Consider the following 18,281-nt stretch of genomic DNA (forward strand, 5'->3'; position numbering starts at 1 on the left):
AAGGCCAGGACTACTCTCAGTCCAAAAAGAGACTCAGGGAATTTTTAAACCTGCCTCAGCACAGGCCTCTAGCTATCCCTCCTGTTCTGGAGATTGTAGATGATGACTTCTTGGAATCCAGCCTTACCCTGGATACTTTGTCTCCAGCTCCAAGGAAACCTGACGGGTACTATAGAGTACCTGACTCTCACAAATTCCTTTTCAAGAATCCTACTGTGGATCCAGAGACCATTTTCCAAGGACCAAAAGGCATTAAGGCTACTATTGCCAAGAATCCTACCCCTTCTGACAGGGATTCTAGGGCTTTAGACAGATGCTGTAAGAAGGTATACACCTCTGTTACTTTGGCCATTAGGGCTTTAAATTGCCAGTTTCATATGTTAAAGTGTCAGCCGCATATTATGGGCTAATTAAACAGAAAATTATGTTGATTCCTGACTGTGCAGAACACAAAGATTTACAAGAGTTAATTCATTCTGCTGACCAAGTTGGTAAACATACTTTGCAGTGTGGTTTTGATGCTTTAGAAGCATCTTGTAGGGCTGCTGTGACTGGGTCTGTTCTTAGAAGGCATGCTTGGCTTAAGGAACAAAACTTGCCAGATCATGTCAAAGCAAAAGTACTGGATGCACCCTTAAACCAAGAGTGCCTATTTGGCAATAAAGCAGAAGAAGTTCTCAAAAGGATGGAGGAGAAAGCTAAATCTATACAAACTGTTAAAGATTTCTTACAAGTACAGCCACCTAGATTCAGTAGGCATTGGCATTCAAAGAACTGGTCCTTTCCAGTCCCTTCCAGGCCTTCTCAGTCCAAACCCAGGGGCAGCAGAACCCCAAGACTTCGGTCTCAGGTTATGCACAAATCTAAGCAGTGGGGTGCTCCCACGTCCTAAACAAGTAGTCGTAAGCCACCCCCTATGGTAAACTTGCACAATGACTTATCCTTAACTCCCCCAAGCCTTGCTCAAGTACTTGCTCCATTAGGAGGAAAACTCACCCTGGGAATACATTATCCAAGACAAATGGGTTTTAAACATTGTTTCCCTAGGATACAGATTCCACTTTCACTCACTCCCAGCCCTAAGTGCATGGTCAGACCTCCCCCCAAGCCAGTGGGCGAAGGCCCAAAAGCAAGTACTTTCTCTCTGCCCGAAGCAGAAGCAGTTCACAAGTGCCAGTCGGCCGACTCCTGAAATTTTCGTTTTCGAGTTTCAGAACTGAAGTCTTCAACTAAAAGCTAAGTACCCCGTTGGGGAAACTTTTTCTTGCTCCTTACTGATGTCAGTAAAAGTTAATAATTGCATTACTTGTGGGAAGCAAATACCTCATAAGGATTTTCATTTGTACTGTTTTACTTGCCTAGGCCCTGACCACAACGTGCCTTGCTGTCGGTTTTGTGCTAAATTTAATTAACGCACGATTAAACATCGGTATATTTTTGTTTCTAAATATTTTGGCTCAAGATTTAACTATCCAGAAATGTCGTTGGTTAGCAATCCGACTACCAGAATACCTAAAAACCGCAAAGAAAAAGACAGAGGCAGACCGTCGAGGTCCAAAACCGACGACGACGCTTCTCCTAAGCCAGTCGCCAGTTCGCTGGTACTCAGTGAGGCGGTTTTGCAGCCCCTGATACCTGCTACTTCTAATTCGCAGGCCTCTACTGAGACCCATTCGTAGTCCGATATGCCGCGAGATGCTTCAATAATGGAACCCGGGGATGTCTCTACCTAAGATGTGTCCGGAGCCGCTGTGCAGGCACCAGCTTCTGAGGGTGTTTTCAGACCTACAGATTTGTATATTAGATCGACGTCATCTTCAAAACTAAGGCCAAAATCTAAATCTATGTCTAAAAAACCGATGCCTGGGCCACATGTGCAGGCCCCTATGCCTAAAAAACAAATGATCAAAATGGCTGAAGATTTAATTACTCTGGTCAGGGTTAGCCAACCCCCTCCTTCTAAGAGGCCTAGGCAAGACATCGATTATGAATCTTCTGAACAGGATTCTATTTCTTCTGACTCTTCTAATGAACAGGATTTGTCTATTCCTACTTATGAGGACTCTGATGCAGAGGATTCCATTCCTTCTGCCTCTCCCCTTGAGGATTTTTCTTTTGGGGAAACTTTACATGCCTTAAGGGAACATTTCCACTAGAAAAGTAAGGATTTCTCTGAATCTAATAAGAGACTTAGGGATTTTCTTCTACTTCCTCAGCATAGGCCTTTGGCTATACCTCCTGTTCTAGACATTGTTGATGTTTTTTCAGAATCTAGCATGACTCTTGATTCTCTGCCTCCGGCTCCCTGTAAGCCACACAGATGCTACAGGGTTCCTGACTCCCACAAATTCCTTTTCAAAAACCCTATTGCTGATCCAGAAACCATTTTTCAGGGTCCCAAGGGCATTAAGGCCTCCAAAAATCCTACCCCTTCTGAAAGAGATTCCAGGGCGCTGGATAGATGGGGTAAGAAGGTTTACACATCTGCAACCCTGGCAAACAGGGCTTTAAACTGTCAATTTCATATGCTTAAATGTCAACAGCATATCATGGGACTACTTAAACAGAAAATTATGTTAATCTCTGACTGTGTGGAAAATAATGAATTGCAGGATTTATTGCATTCAGCTGAACAAGTTGGAAAACATACTTTGCAATGTGGTTTTGATTCCTTGGAGGCCTCTTGTAGGGCTGCTTTAACTGAATCTGTGCTAAGAAGGCATGCTTGGCTCAAAGAGCAAACCCTGACCATGTTAAAGCAAAATTGTCGGATGCTCCTTTACAACAGGACTGTCTCTTTGGTAATAAGGCTGAAGAAGTTTTAAAAAAGATGGAAGACAAAGCTAAATCAATGCAAACTGTGAAAGATTTCTTACAAGTGCAACCTCCAAGATTTAGTAGACACTGGCCTGCTAAGAACTGATCCTTTCCAGTCCCCTCGAGAGCCACTCAAGTCAAATCAAGACATTCCAAAGTCTCCAGGTTTCAGTCACAAGGAAATTTTAGAACAAAACAATGGGGTGCCTCCACCTCCAAATCTGGAAGCAACAAGGCACCTCCCTATGGTAAACAGTCTCAATGACTTCCCTCTACAATCACCAAGCACTTACCTCTTAGCCACCCCTTTGGGGGGAAAACTAGCACTTTCATGCACGAAACTGGCAACTTATTACCCAGGACAAATGGGTTTTAAATATAGTATCCCAGGGATACAGATTTCACTTCCACATGTTGCCAATCCCAAACGGATGGCCAGATCTGCCCCCAAATCAGTGGGCAGAAGCCCAGAAACAAGTTCTGTCCCTCATGAACATGGGGGCTATTCAACCAGTGCCAGAAGAGGAGAAGGGACAAGGTTTCTTTTCCAGACTTTTCCTGGTACCCAGAAAAGGCAAATTATATCATCCAATTCTGGACTTATCCACTCTAAACACATTTCTGGACATTCCAAAATTCAAGATGCTGACTCTTCAACAGTTACTACCTATGCTAGGCAAAGATGCCTGGTTGGTAACTCTAGACTTAAAAGAGGCTTACCTGCGTATCCCAATCAGGGAATTTTGCAGAAGATACCTCTCCTTCAAAGCAGGCTACTTGCATTACTGGTTCTCTGCACTGCCCTTTGGCTTATCTACTGCATCCAGGGTCTTCACAAAGTGCCTGGCACCAGTAATTGCATTTTGCAGGCAAAGAAATATTCAAATATATCCATACCCGGACGATTGTCTAATTCAGGCAGAAAACAAGGACATTCTTCTAAAGCATCTGGCGTTTGTAAAAAGGGTTCTAACTTGTCTAGGGTACACCATAAACAAAAAGAAATCACAACTGGTACCCTCTCAAAAAAATACATTCCTGGGTGCAAGCTTGAATATAACTGCCCAGATGACTTACCTTATGCCAGAAAAGAAAATTCAATTGATGACTTACTTCAAACAGGTGGCCACAAAAACCCTGCTAGCTGCAAGACAAATTCTGCAGGTCTTGGGGTTCATGGCCTCTTGCATTCTTCTAATTCCATATGCAAGACTGCATATGAGGAAACGTCAGTGGTACTTAAAAAGTTTATGGAGTCAACATTGTCACAGCCTGGAAACAATGATTCCTAATATACCTTGCCTGCAACTAGAGTTCCTATGGTGGGCAGAGGCCTGCCACCAAAACAAGGGACTGCCATTCACTCCACCCCCTGCTGCCCAAACCCTAACAACAGATGCATCAGACTATGCTTGGGGGGCTCATCTGGCAGGGAAGTGCATTCAGGGCAAATGGAGGCCAAATCAAATGCACTTACATATCAATCAGAAAGAGATGCTAGCTGTACAGAATGCTCTGACAGCCTTCAAGGACTACCTTCATCCAGGACAACTAATGATAAAGACAGACAATACCACAGTTATGTGGTACATAAACAAGCAGGGGGTACACATTCCTACCCCCTTTGCAGACTAGCCATGGCATTGTGGAACATGGCCTTGACCTGTCAGATACAACTACAAGCTCAATTCCTGCCAGGAAAGCTAAATACTCTGGCAGACGAACTAAGCAGAAATCTTATGGACCCACACGAGTGGAAACTGGAACCATAATCTTTCAACATGTTGACACGCAAATGGGGGAACCCAGACATACATCTTTTTGCCTCACCCCAGAATTATCAGTTGGACAAATTCTGCACAAGAATTCATCACAAAAAAGCTTGGAAAGTCTATGCTTTCCCCCCTCTGCCTCTGCTCTCCAAAGTTCTACTAAAAGTCAAACAGGACAAGCCAGAAATGATTCTGATTGCTCCAGACTGGAATCGCCAACACTGGTACCCACTCCTGCGCAATGTGTCACACCTTCCTCCGTGGCACCTGCCTCAGGCACCTTACCTACTGTCTCAGCAGAACTACCAAATTCTGCACACTCAGCTCCAAACTTTGAATCTTGCAGCGTGGCTAATCAACTAATTTCACCCCTGGCATCCCTCAGCAAACCAGTGATGGATGTCATTTTGGAGGCTAGAAGGCCTAGTACTAGAAAATCTTATGCTGACAAATGGAAAAGATTCTGTGTCTAGAATCAATCACAAGGAATAAGCACAGCAATGCCAATATTCCTCAGATTCTGCAATACTTAACTGAGATGCTTCACAAGGGCCTATCTTTTTCTTCCATAGAAATCCATGCCTCTGCCATTTCAGCTCATTACAACACAGAACCTCCCCTCTTCTCTCATCCTCTGCTAAAGCAGTATCTCAGAGTGGCCAAAAATGTAAGACCTCCTAGGAGAGCACCAACTCCTGCATGGGACCTCAGTTTTGTTTTGGAAAAACTCACTCTCCCTCCTTTTGAGCCGCTGCTACTGCAGACCTAAAATTTCTCTCCTGGAAAACAGCTTTCCTTTTAGCAGTCACTTCAGCTAGAAGGATTTCAGAATTACAGGCTCTTATGGCAGTGGAGCCTTTCATTATTTTTCATCCAGACATGGTGGCTCTCAGGACCAATCCATCTTTCATGCCTTAGGTGGTATCCAGTGTGGCTCTTAATCAGGCCATTCATCTGCCAACTTTCTTCCCCAACCCACAGAACAAGGGTGAACGGATTCTGCATTCATTGGATGTACACAGACAACTTAGATTCTACTTAAACAGGACGAAATCTCTAAGAAAATCTGAACAACTATTGGTGGCATTTGCTGCAGGGGCAGAGGGAAAGGCTATTTCAAAACAGACTATTTCCAAATGGATAAGCCATTGTATTTGTTTCTGCTATATGCACCATGGTAAACCTGTCCCCAATGGGATCAGGTCTCATTCCACCAGGGCTGCATCTACTTCTGCAGCCTTTCTCAGAGGTGTTGCTACCAGAGACATTCTAGAAGCTGCTACCTGGAGCTCAGTTCATACTTTCACCAAACATTACCATTTACCTCTCTTCTCTAAATTCAGAGCTGGCTTTGCCACTGCTGTTCTGCAAGGCCTTATAGCTGGTCCTAATGCTGTATAAATCCATCCTCCCAACCATAGCTTTGGGATTCTACCCAAATGTAATGACTGCAACAGTGAAACACGAAGAACATAATACAGTTGTGTACACTTACCATAAATGTAGATGTTTGAGTGTATTCACTGTTGCAGTCCTGGTTACCCACCCTCTAGCCCTCTGTTTTTCTATTACTATACCTCTCCTTTTATTTACTATGCTTAAAAGCCTTTTTGGGTGTATTTGCTTTTGTTTGGAGGTATATTTTTTGTGGTTTAACTATATATATATTTTTTTGCTCCCCATTTGGGGGGCACCTGACATCTGGGGCAATAAAAACTGATGTAATGGTGTCGGCTGCATGTTTTATACCCCTTATGACCTGACGTCATGGAAGAAGGGACAGCAACCGATGCAGGACCCAAGACTTTGTCAATCAGGCCAACTGAGGACAACCTGCCAGCAGATTACCCAAATGTAATGATTGCAAGAGTGAATACACTCGAACATCTACATTTATGGTAAGTGTACACAACTGTACTTTCTCTGCACTTCCCTTTGGCTTATCTACTGCGACCAGGATATTCACAAAGTGCCTAGCTCCAGCCATTGCTTTTTTGCAGGAAGAGAAGTATTCAGAATTACCCATACTTGGACGATTGCCTGATTCAGGTGGAAAGTCAGGACTTGCTACTGCAGCACCTGGCATTTGTAAAGAGACTTCTAATTTTATTTGGGGTACACCATCAACGAAAAGAAATCACACCTAGTACCCTGCCAACCGATTGAATTCCTGGGAGCAAGCTTGAATACAACTTCCCAGATGGCATTCCTTACTCCAGAGAAACAAATTTATTTGACAACGTACTTCAACCTACTGGCCACCTAAACTGAGCTATCTGCAAGGAAAATACTGTAAGCTCTGGGGTTCATGCCCTCTTGCATTCTGTTAATTTCATATGCAAGACTGCATATGAGGAAACTTCAGTGGTATCTAAAAAGTCTATAGTGACAACATTCTCAGGACCTGGAAACAATAATGTTTAAGGGCAGAGTTCCTTTGGTGGTCAGAGGCCTGCAACCACAGCAAGGGACTCTCTTTCACTCCACCCCCTGCCGCCCAAACCTTAACAACAGATACATCATACTATGCATGGGGGGCTCACATGGCAGGACAATGCATTCAGGGCAAATGGAACCCAAAGCAGATGCACCTGCATATCAATCAAAAAGAAATGTTAGCTGTACCGAATGCTCTGACAGCCTTCAAAGGCCTTATTTTTCCAGGACAACTATTGGTAAAGACAGACAACACAGTTATGTGGTGCATAAACAAGCAGGGGGGAACACATTCCTACCCACTCTGCAGACTAGCCATGGCTCTGTGGAACACAGCCTTGAGCAACCAAGTGCACCTATACGCTCAATTCCTGCCAGGCAAACTAAATTCACTGGCAGATGACTTAAGCAGAAATTTCATGGACCCACACAAATGGAAACTGGAACCCAAAATATTCAAACTTTTGGGGAACAGATGAGGGGACACCAGAGGTGGACCTGTTTGCTTCCCCTCAGAACTATCAATTGAACAAATACTGCACCAGAACTCCCCACAGCCATGCTTGGAATGTGGATGCCCTGTCCTTTTCCTGGGAAAGCCTCTCAGTCTATGCCTTTCCCCCTCTGCCTCTCCTCTTGAAGGTTCTACTAAAGATCAAACAGGACAAGCCAAGGACAATCCGTGATTACACCAGACTGGCCACACCAGCACTGGTATCCTCTTTTGTGCAGTCGCTGACAGTGCTACAACCATGGCACCTGCCTCAGACCCCTTCCCTGCTGTCCCAGCTGGGGGACCAAATTCTGCATCCTCAGCTTCAGTCCCTGAACCTTGCAGCCTGGCTAATCCCCTGAACTCATCTCTAGCAACCCTCAGTAAGCAGGTGCTGGATGTCATTCTTGAGGCAAGGACCCCTAGTACTAGAAAATCCTATTCAGAAAAGTGAAAAAGATACTGTTCCTGGAGCCAGTCTCAAGGATGGCCACAACTGTGCCAAGCTTACCTCATGTACTAGATTACTTAACAGAAATGCTCCACAGTCCTTCTCTTCAGTTAAGATTCATGCCTCTGCTATCTCAGCTCATTATAATACTGAGCCACCCCTCTTCTCTCATCCTCTGGTAAAACAGTTCCTTAGAGGGGCCAAAAATTTAGGACCCTCCCCCCAGGAGAGCTCCCACTCTAGCCTGGGACCTTAATTTTGTATTGGAAAAACTTAACACTTCCCCCCTTTGAACCGGCTGGTACTGCAGAGTTGAAATTCCTCTCATGAAAAACAGATTTACTTATAGCCTTCACTTCAGCAAGAAGAGTGTCTGAACTGCAGGCCCTTATGGCAGTGGAACCCTTCATTATCTTCATTGCAAACAGCATTTCCCTCAGGACTAACCCATCTTTTATGCCCAAGGTGGTGTCTAGTGTGGCTTTAAACCAGTCCATTCATTTGACTACTTTTTTCCCTAATCCTCAAAATAAAGGGGAAAGGATACTGCATTCTCTAGACGTGCACAGACAGCTTAGATTCTATTTGGACAGGACTAAGCCTCTCAGAAAATCTGACTAGCTGCTAGTCAGTTTTGCTGCAGTTGTAGAGGGGAAGACCATTTCAAATCAAATCATATCTAAATGGATAGCACACTGCATCAATTTCTGCTACAAGCACCATGGAAAACCTACCCCACAGGGGATAAGAACACATTCCACTAGGGCTACATCTACCTCTACTACATTTCTCAGAGGAGTCCCTACTAGGGGCATCCTGGAAGCTGCAACATGGAGCTCGGTACACACTTTCACCAAGCATTACCACTTGCCTATCTTTTCTAAATCCAGAGCTGGATTTGCCACAGCAGTCTTACAGGGCCTGATTGCCAGGCCTAATGCTTCTTAATCTACCTCTACCCTTCCTTAGCTTTGGGAATCAACCCAAATGTGATGACTGCAACAGTGAAACACGAACAACATAGTACAGTTGTGTACACTTACCATAAATGTAGATGTTCGAGTGTATTCACTGTTGCAGTCCTGGTTACCCTCCCTCCAGCCCCCTGAATGTCTTTGCTTTCAACTATCCTTTTTGGTTTGGCATGTCTTATACTATGTGTATTTGCTTTTTTGCTGGGGTTGTTCCTCACCATATAATTGCTTCATATTTTGAGGGCACCTGACATCTGGGGCAAGAAAAACTGATGTAATGGCGTCGGCTGCATGTTTTATACCTCTGACAACGTGACGTCATAGAAGAAGTGACAGCATCCGATGCAGAAATTCCAAGACACTAGTATTCAGGCCGGCTGAGGGTTACCTGCAGGCAGATAACCCATATGTGATGACTGCAACAGTGAATACACTCAGACATCTAAATTTATGGTAAGTGTACACAACTGTACTTTCCCGGGTCTTGTAAGATCATTGTTATTACTGTAAGCTGCTTGTATTCGCTGGCCATTTGACTCCTTGTCAAAAAATGGATACTGTTAAATGGCTCAGGCAAAGGATCAGAAAATCTGCCTGCATTCTGTCCTGGTGTTGGTATGTGGGAGTGAGGTCAGCTTAGAGTCAGTCCAACTCAAATCAGAAATGCCTGTTCCTGTAATAAATCAAATTCCAGTTTTCATCTGTTCATAAGGTAATATTCTGTTTCTTCCTTTCTCAATTTTCTTTCTGGAGAAAGAACACTTAATTAGTGCTTGTGCTTTACCGGCCCTTTGTTTTTCCCACCATATACATCTGGAATGGTAACACAAAAAGGACCACTTTCTCCTTTTCTTCATTTAGCTACAGATTTTTCTATATTATTTCCACTGGACTAGTTGTTGTTGTTGTTGTTGTTGTGTCTTTCGGCTTTTCCCAGTTAGGGGTCGCCACAGCGGAACTCCGGTCCGCTAATGATTGGCGGTAGATTTTTACATGCCGAGTTGCCGGCCCTGATGCACAACCTTCAATGAAGGTACGCCCATTCATGCATATCTCCACACAGAAGACACTCTAGCTGAGAATCGAACAGGACGTCTTACTGTGAGGCAACAACGCTACCGCAGCACCACCACCGCAGTTATGTCTTCCATATAGGCATTGTCAGACAGTTCCTATTTTTCTATTGTGATACTTCTTGAACATTCTATTTGCTTACTTTTTAACACTGTGCCTTGACAACATCTGTAGTGAAGCACTGAAGTACTTGAACTCTTAATGTTAGTTTTACAAAGTACATGGTGGGGTACCAGGTACCTTACATAGCTCTTCTGACTCTTTGAAAGCCTTTTTTGTTCTGCTAGATTTGGCCAGTCATGTTGTGTTTCATGTTTTGCTTATTTTTGGAGCTACTTTCTGTACTGTAGTTTTCCATCAGATATCAATTTTGTTGCTGCTAACCACTGCCTTTATTGTAACACCATTTCTGTTTGTACTCCTTTGCTCAAGTGGTATGCTTTTCTGTGGTCCACTGTCACAAAGGTGAATGATAGGAGTTTGTCTTCTACTCTTATTAAAGTGTTAAATACTGTAGCAGCTGTTCTCAAAAAATGATGATGATCTACATCTTCCATTAGTTTCTTCAAAGAAAAAATCCAGATGGCAACAAGTAAAACTCTAGTTACAGAAGACATTCTTGTTCCTTTCAGCAGTAAGTCTTTCTCAACTTTTCTATGCCTCCACGTAGAGCTTTTCAGCACATTACTCTAAAACAGCCTTCTTTAAGTGGGCTTTAATAGAACCACCTACAAACATGAGTGTACTGATAAAAATGAGGGGCATATCTCCCCAATCTAATTCCTTCCTGCTGTAGAAACACAGTTCTTTAGGAAGATTTGTATTTTGAAGCCATTTTCATTGAAAGATGTACCTTGTTTGCAAGACTTTTTATTGATCAAGCATTAGTTCACAGAAGATGTGCTGGGTGACTTAAACTGCCCTCCTGAAGTATAGTAGATGGAGAGACAAATGAAATTCAAGACTGTATGGACAGGTAGAATTTTTATATGAGATGTAAAAGAGAAAAGAAAGAAGTAAGCTGCTGGTTAAGTAGAATAAAGAGTGGCACATGGAATAACATTGTTGCCTCACAGTAAGAGGTTCTCAGGTTTGGTTCTTAGTGGGGTTTCTTTCTGTCTGGGGTCTGCATATCCTGCCTTTGATCACATGGGTTTTTCTAGGTGTGCTCCATTTTCTTCATTCCCACCTACGTTTAAAGACTTGTGGTAGATTGATTAGCAACTTCTAAATTACCTGTAGGAGTAAGTGTATGCATATATGATACAGACGAAAGGCCCGGTAGTCTAATTCCCTTTCTCCCCATTTGCCTGCTAAGCTCCATGGATGGTGGTGGCTGTTCACATGGTTGCTATAGGCATCTGCTTCAACTTGTCCCTGTAGCCAGAAATAGAAAATATACAGCTTATCCAAGAGGTGACGAACCATTATGTGGGTTATCAATTGATGTATTTCTGTTTGAGTGATCCTGCCAGCTCTGTCAGAGATGTTATGCTGTCATGTCTGTACTAGACTTTGGGCAGATTTGGTGAGGTAAACAGTAGTCAGCTGCCATCAGTTTCTCTGCTTCTTTCTGTGATCTGCCCCTGCTGCCTCTGTCAGTGAGGTTATTCTGTCATGCTTGTATTAGATTAGTCATTAGTTGTAAATCATGATTAACATTCAAGCTTCAAAAGCCATTTTTGCCATGTGTTGCATAATGTAATTCATCATGTTGGGTCATCTTGGGGAAACATGTAAAGTTCAAATACTTTTCTTTCAGGAGTTCAGTGGATGATATGGAAAAGCTTGCCTGTATCCTTGCCCTTTATGAAGAAAAGTGAAGTAGTGTTTTTGTTTACACAACCTACAGATGTGTACATCCATTTTACTAATCTCTGCAGTCCATATGTTCACCATCAGTACATCTTTCCGCAGATGGGCAGGTGTACTTGGAAAGATTTCAGATCCCGTGACTTTGGCCCCGAGAGAATCAGTGCATTCATATTAATGGCTTACGTCTCATAGTGATGCAAAAGGCATTCCATTCTTCATGCCACTAAGAAAGGAAGAGGAGAGTTTTATTTAAATAGAGAGCATTGTAGAGATGTATAGTATCAACAGTTAGGGATATTACTGACACTCTTCCTTTCAAGAGGATATATACCTTTAGGAGTATACAGTGAACAGTTTCACAGCTTTGCCCAACATCATCTTAGCATTTAGAAACCTATACATTAGTCTTTTGAGCCACGCTAATCAAAGTGGCATTCGTTATGCCAATTCCTGGGTCTCTCTCATTAAAAAGAATTGGCTGTCATGAGCCTGTCTGGGCTTCATCTTTATTTTTACCTGCCTGCCTTTGTAACTCAGTAAAGTTTCATATAAGATCATTCTGCTTTACTGAGTTCTTAGTGTTTGGGACTTGGGCTGCAAGTTCTGTCACACATGCATGGTTTTTAAGCTTAGACAGTGATTCCTAGTTTCCTGCAAAATTTTCAGCAGCTTCCTTAAGGTTGTGGCAGTTTGTTCAGACTCTAGAAAGTGTAGGATAAACTGCTGATCAAATGCAATTCTTTTATAGATGATGTGTTGCCACAGACTGGATCACAAGTATTTATTTGCTTCTTCTGTTGTAATAACTCACTTATCCTTAAGATTTTATGGGCTAGGTTAACTGATGTAACAAAAGAGTTTCTTTTCAAACTATGATTCACTTCTCCCTCATCTTTGCCAGTAAAGCATTACGTTTGTAATACTATCTTTGTAATGTCGCATTTTTACAGCTGACCAGTTTGAAAGTTATATAAGTGTCTTGAATTATTACCATTTGTTATATATAGTAGCATGTATATGTCTGTTTTGCAAAGACTCTAGGTAATATGTGTGGTTTTATTTCCCTTGTATTACTCTTGCCCTTGACTCTCCTAGTTAGACTTACCAAGGCATTTGATGTGGTAGAACAGCAGTAATTCAGTGAACAAATTAAAAAGAGTCAAAAATAGATCAAAGGGTGGCAGCAAAACTAAAAGTATGATAAGACAGTATGACACAGAGGATCATAACATATATGTATTCAACTTGCACGAAAGGATAGTGACATGTGGGTATGGGAAGAGTCAGTACTGGGGCTTATCTTTTACTTTACCTTAACAAGTAAGAATAAAAAAAAATCTTGAAGAAAAAATATGCTTTATTGCTGAAGGAAAAAAGTAATGCATAAAGTAAGAAGCTTATAGCTAGGCTGAGTAGAGACATGGCAAGCATAGTGGTGTGATCTAAGACATGATTATCCAAACTGTTTGCTAAAAATATAAAGTAACATGTAAGAGAGAGAAAAACCCAAAGACATAGCAAAATATGTGGAATACAGATAATGGAAACAGCAAATGAGGAAAAGGGATTTAGAGGTAATCACATCCAATAAGCTAAAGGTAGCTGTGTGACAGAGCAGCTTGGAGGGCTGTTACGATACACTGGAACTGGCATTACTGGTAGAAAACTCAGATGTTAAGCAGCATTACCAATTGAAAAATCAGATGTTAATCCAGTGATGTTATTCATGTTTCACTGTTGCAGTCCTGATTTGTGTGGCAGCCCTTGGCTGGCCTGACTACCAGAGTAAAAATCTCCCTCCTCTTAAGACTGGTAGAAATCCTATCCTGACATCCGTATACTTGGGTATAAAGGGAGCCAACTGACACCATGACATCAGTCTTTTCTTGCCGTTGGAGCCCGAAGCAGTGTTCCAGTAAGTCAGTTGGTCCGCACCAGAGAGAAGTTGTCTAAAGCTAAGTACCCCATTGGGGAATTATTTTTCTTGCTTTAACTGTGTCAGATAAGGTTAACAATTGTCTCTGCTGTGATAAGCAAATCCCACACTGAGACTTTCATACTCTGTGTGTCACATGCCTAGGCCCAGATCATGACGTCCCTAGTTGCTGTTTTTGCACCAGTTTCAATTCTAGGACTATCAGGTATAGGGCCAAACTCTTAGCTAGGCATCTTAGTCTACCATCTACCTCACATCGTCTGATGGCATCAGCCAGTCGTCCCAAGGTTGAGCTCCCCAAGCGTAGGAAGGACAAGAAAAAAAATAGCCTCAGATGACAACCATTCACTGTCTGCCAGTCCCCCAAGGCTCGTTATTGCTGAGAAATGCAACGTGCTTTCGCAGCCCTCTTCTGCAACCGAGGTGGTGGCACAGGCCTGTCAAGACCCATACAGATTCCGACATGCCGTTGAGTTCCTCAGCTTCTGCACAGGCCTTGACTTTCAGTGTGTCGATCAGGACCGGAGTCTCCCAGCAGTCCTCTGCTTCTGACAAGTGATCTTTTACCAGCGATGTTCCTTCAAGGCGTCAGCCTGCATTGGTTCTTCTTAGAAAGAGACTGGTGTCAGGATTGCGTATGTACCTATTCCCAAGGCCAAAGATACCTCTAAGAAGGGTTTTACCTCAGGTCTTATGCCTAGGCCAACTGACTGCCACTCACTAGGATATCATCAAGACCCGGTCAGGTTAGCTGAAGACCTTTTCTCCTTAGTCAGAGCTAGGCAACCCCCTTTGGGGTTTTCCCCAGGGAAAAGGAAGAGGAATCCTACCCCGATGTTTTCTCTGAACCTCCTGAGTCTGATGAGGATTCAGACTAGGAGTAGTCTGGTTTCAAGTAGGGACCCTTCCTTACTACTTTTGAAGACTCAGATTCTGCAGAGAATCTGCCTTCAGCTTCACCTACTGAAGATATCACTTTTGGGGAAATAGTCCATGCCATGAGGGAACATTTCCAGTGGGAGGCGCAGGAATGCCCACTATCTAAAAAGAAGGTTAGGGATTTCCTTGACCTTTCAGAACACAAACCTTTGGCTAGTTCTCCTGTGTTAGAGATGGTAGAGGATGTTTTTATGGACTCCTCCCTGAATCCTGATTCTCCACATCCAGCCGCTCGAAAACCAGACAGGTTTTACAGGGTGCTAGACTCACATAAATACCTCTTCAAAAACCCCTCTGCTGATCCAGAGGTTGTCACTCCAGGTCCCAAGGGAGCAAGAGCCAGCTCTTCAAAAAAACCTTTACCTGCTGACAAAGAAAGCAGGGCCTTTGATAGGTTTGGTAAAAAAAGCCTACACTTCTGTTACCTAGCCATGAGGGCCCTTAACTGCCAATTTCATATGATAATGTACCAGCAAAGTATTTTGGATAAACTGAAACAAAAGATGTCCTCCCTGGAGGACAAGAACATTTCCAAGGAATTGTTGGACCTCTGCCGTTCCAGCTCCCAGGTGGCTAAACACTCATTACACTGTGGCTATGATGGTACGGAGGCCTCTGGCCAAGCTGCTGTGTCTGGTTCTGTCATTAGAAGGCATGCTTGGTTTAGGGAACAAGACCCTACCAGACCACATAAAAGCCAAACTTCTAGATGCAGGCCTGGATAAAGACTTTCTGTCTGGCCCAAAAGCTGAGGCTGTTCTCAAAAAGATGGAAGATAAAGTAAAATCTATGTGAACTGTCAAGGACTTTCTCCAATTTCAACCTCCTAGGTTTAGTAGGAATTTTCACACTAAACACTAGTCTTTTCCCTCTCAATCAAAAAGTGGCCAAAGGAAACGCCAGAGGGAAAGGCCTCAAAGGCAGCATCAGTCACAAAGACCCAGGCAGTGATCCTCAGAAACCCCCAGGCAAGGGAGTTCTAGGCTGCAGGGCCCTGGCAGAGGACAGCAATGACTGTTGCTTCCCCCTCTACCTGCCCCCCTCTCTAGAAAAGATAGGAGGAAGACTGCCGCTGTTCAAAGAAAATTAGTCCCTCGTTACTTCAGACAAGTGGGTTCTGAAAGTTATCTCAGATGGTTACAGGATCACTTTCAAAGAGCCATTAAAATACTCAGGTTACCCGGATATTCCACAAAATCAAAGAGCAGAGGCCCTTTCTCAGATTCACAACCTGTGCTCACAGGGCTCAGTGGAACCAGTACCAGAACACCAAATAGGGAAGCGGTACTATTCTAGGCTATTCCTGGTTCCCAGAAATGAAGGCTGTTGGTGTCCTGTACTAGGGTACTCATTTAAAGGACTTCTCTGTCAAACTGTCATGTGCTATTGCACAGTCCCAACACTACACAATATCTCAAGTTCTGGTGGGTGAATGAGTCAAAATGAGGACACCTGCATATTAGTTGTTCAGTGCATCATAAACATTTATTTATTTATTTTACATTTGTTTACTGTGAAAGTCTGACTGGGCAGTTTGCCCTTTTTCAGTGGAGGCTTGGTTAGACAACCTCCAATGTTAGTACAATTTTGTACTACATTGACAAGAAAAAAGCAGACTCAAAAATAAAAACAGGTAACAATAGAAACAAATCAGTATGGTTAGTACAGAGAAGAGGCAAGTAGCACTATACTTTGGACACATTATAACCAAAGACAGCTCTTGGTATTGTACCAGATGATTGCACATTTATACAATGAGTCATAACAATGCAAGTCCAGTTACATTATGTACAATGTGGTAGCTCATTAATAAATTAAATTATGCTAAATTTATAGAGTGAAAAAAATGAGATCAGAGGTTGGTTTAAGCAGTAGGGTTTTTAGGGAGATGGGTTGGAGTACAGGTGGGTGGAAATATCAGCTGTTATAAGTGGGCAGAGAAAACTTAGGAGAGAAGACAAAAGAGTATTATGGTAGGGTTACCCATGATCAGCACAGGAGCATATTCAGGATTGGTGAGGTGGGCTTTAATGAGATTCTTGAAGAGTTTGTTGTGGTTCTGATGTCAAAGGGTAAGGTATTCCACAGTTTTACAACATAAGAGGAATAAAGAGAGTCTCCCAAGCTGTTTTTGCTTCTAATTACTTCTATTAGAGCTTTGTTAGTGGATTTTAATAGGCAAGAGTCTATGCATGGGATTAGGAGGCTTTGGTGGGCTAGTGACATTTCAGGTTCATAGAACATTTAGTGGGCCATGAAGAGTTGTGCGAGGGTGAGTTGATTGGTTAATTATAAAGCAATACTTGATTTAGGGGCTTGCAGTGGTGTGTTCTAAGAGGGGAGTCAGTGGCAAATTTTGCAGTCTTGTAGCAGATGTGTAGCTTCGCTAGGTCTGATTTGCTAAGGTTGGTAAAAGTAGGTGATGCATACAGTAGAGTTGACAGAGGATGGGTCCTGGCTGTAATGGTTTTGGAGTTTTTGGTTAGGTAATTTCTGCATCTCTATAGGGTACCTCATTTCTTATGAACTTTTTTATTGTTTGGGCAATGTGTAAGTCAAATCTCAGATTTTGATGTATAATAGATCTGAGTAACTTGGTGGATGGGATTGGTTTGATCGATATTTTGTTGCTAGACATAATATTAAAGCAAGAGGAGTGGTATTCCGTTTTAATTGGATGGTAAAGCATAAGTTTAGTTTTATTTGGGTTGAGGATCAATTGGGCATCTGCCAGCCATGTTTCAGTAGCATTAAAGAATTCTTGGGTTATGTTTTGGAGTTCTAGGAGGGTTGGGGCAGAGCAGATTACCATAGAGTCGTCTGCATATTGGATAAGTATGGCTTGAGATGTAGCAGTATGGAGGTTGTTGGTAAACAAGTTAAAAAGAAGAGGGCCGAGGATAGACTGTTGAGGCATACCCAGGGTTATTGGTAATAGGGGTGATAGGACACTGTTCCACTGGATGGCTTGTTGTTGCTCAGTGAGGTAGTCCTGGAACCAGGCTAGAATGGAGTAATTTAGGTTGAGCACTGCCTTAGCAGTTAACAGTTTATTGTGAGAGACTGTATAGAAAGCTTTCAATAGGTCTAGAAAGAGGGATGGTACTAGGTTGCCTTTGTTTGTTTGTTGATTGATGGCTAATGAGGGCTGTGGTGGTGCAGTGGTTGGGGTGTAAGCCATGCTGGGTATTGGTGAGTAGTTTGTCTAAAAGATGGTTAAGTATTTGAGTGTGTACACACCTAAAACATGTTTACTGCTTTCCACATAATACAATTTCAAAAATATTCACAAGAGAGTAATCATTTTGGTGGCAACTCTCAACAGCTGAAATATGCATAGAAAAGCAGTAATTTTCCCTCACATAATTTTGATTTAGCTAACTGTAAACTTGTTGCACCCTAAAATATTCACAAGGGCAGATCTGATAGCAAATCCCACGAACTAGAAAAAAAAAAAAAATATGTAAGCAGTAATGATCCCCACCATTTTTAAGTTGATATAGATAATGGTGTACTTTGTCTTTCAGCCAGATTCAATAAACCTTACATGGTCTGTTTACACCATGTGTGTGTG

General features: G+C 42.6%; 1 protein-coding gene across 1 annotated transcript in view; it reads left to right on the top strand.

Moving 5' to 3' along the window:
• Positions 1-18,281, top strand: part of ZFPM1 (zinc finger protein, FOG family member 1) — a 1,358,773-nt gene that overhangs the window by 1,160,909 nt on the left and 179,583 nt on the right. The window lies entirely within an intron of this gene.

The sequence above is a fragment of the Protopterus annectens genome, chromosome 8.part1, assembly GCF_019279795.1.
Source record: "Protopterus annectens isolate FY-2018-M chromosome 8.part1, PAN1.0, whole genome shotgun sequence".
Taxonomy (NCBI): domain Eukaryota; kingdom Metazoa; phylum Chordata; order Ceratodontiformes; family Protopteridae; genus Protopterus; species Protopterus annectens.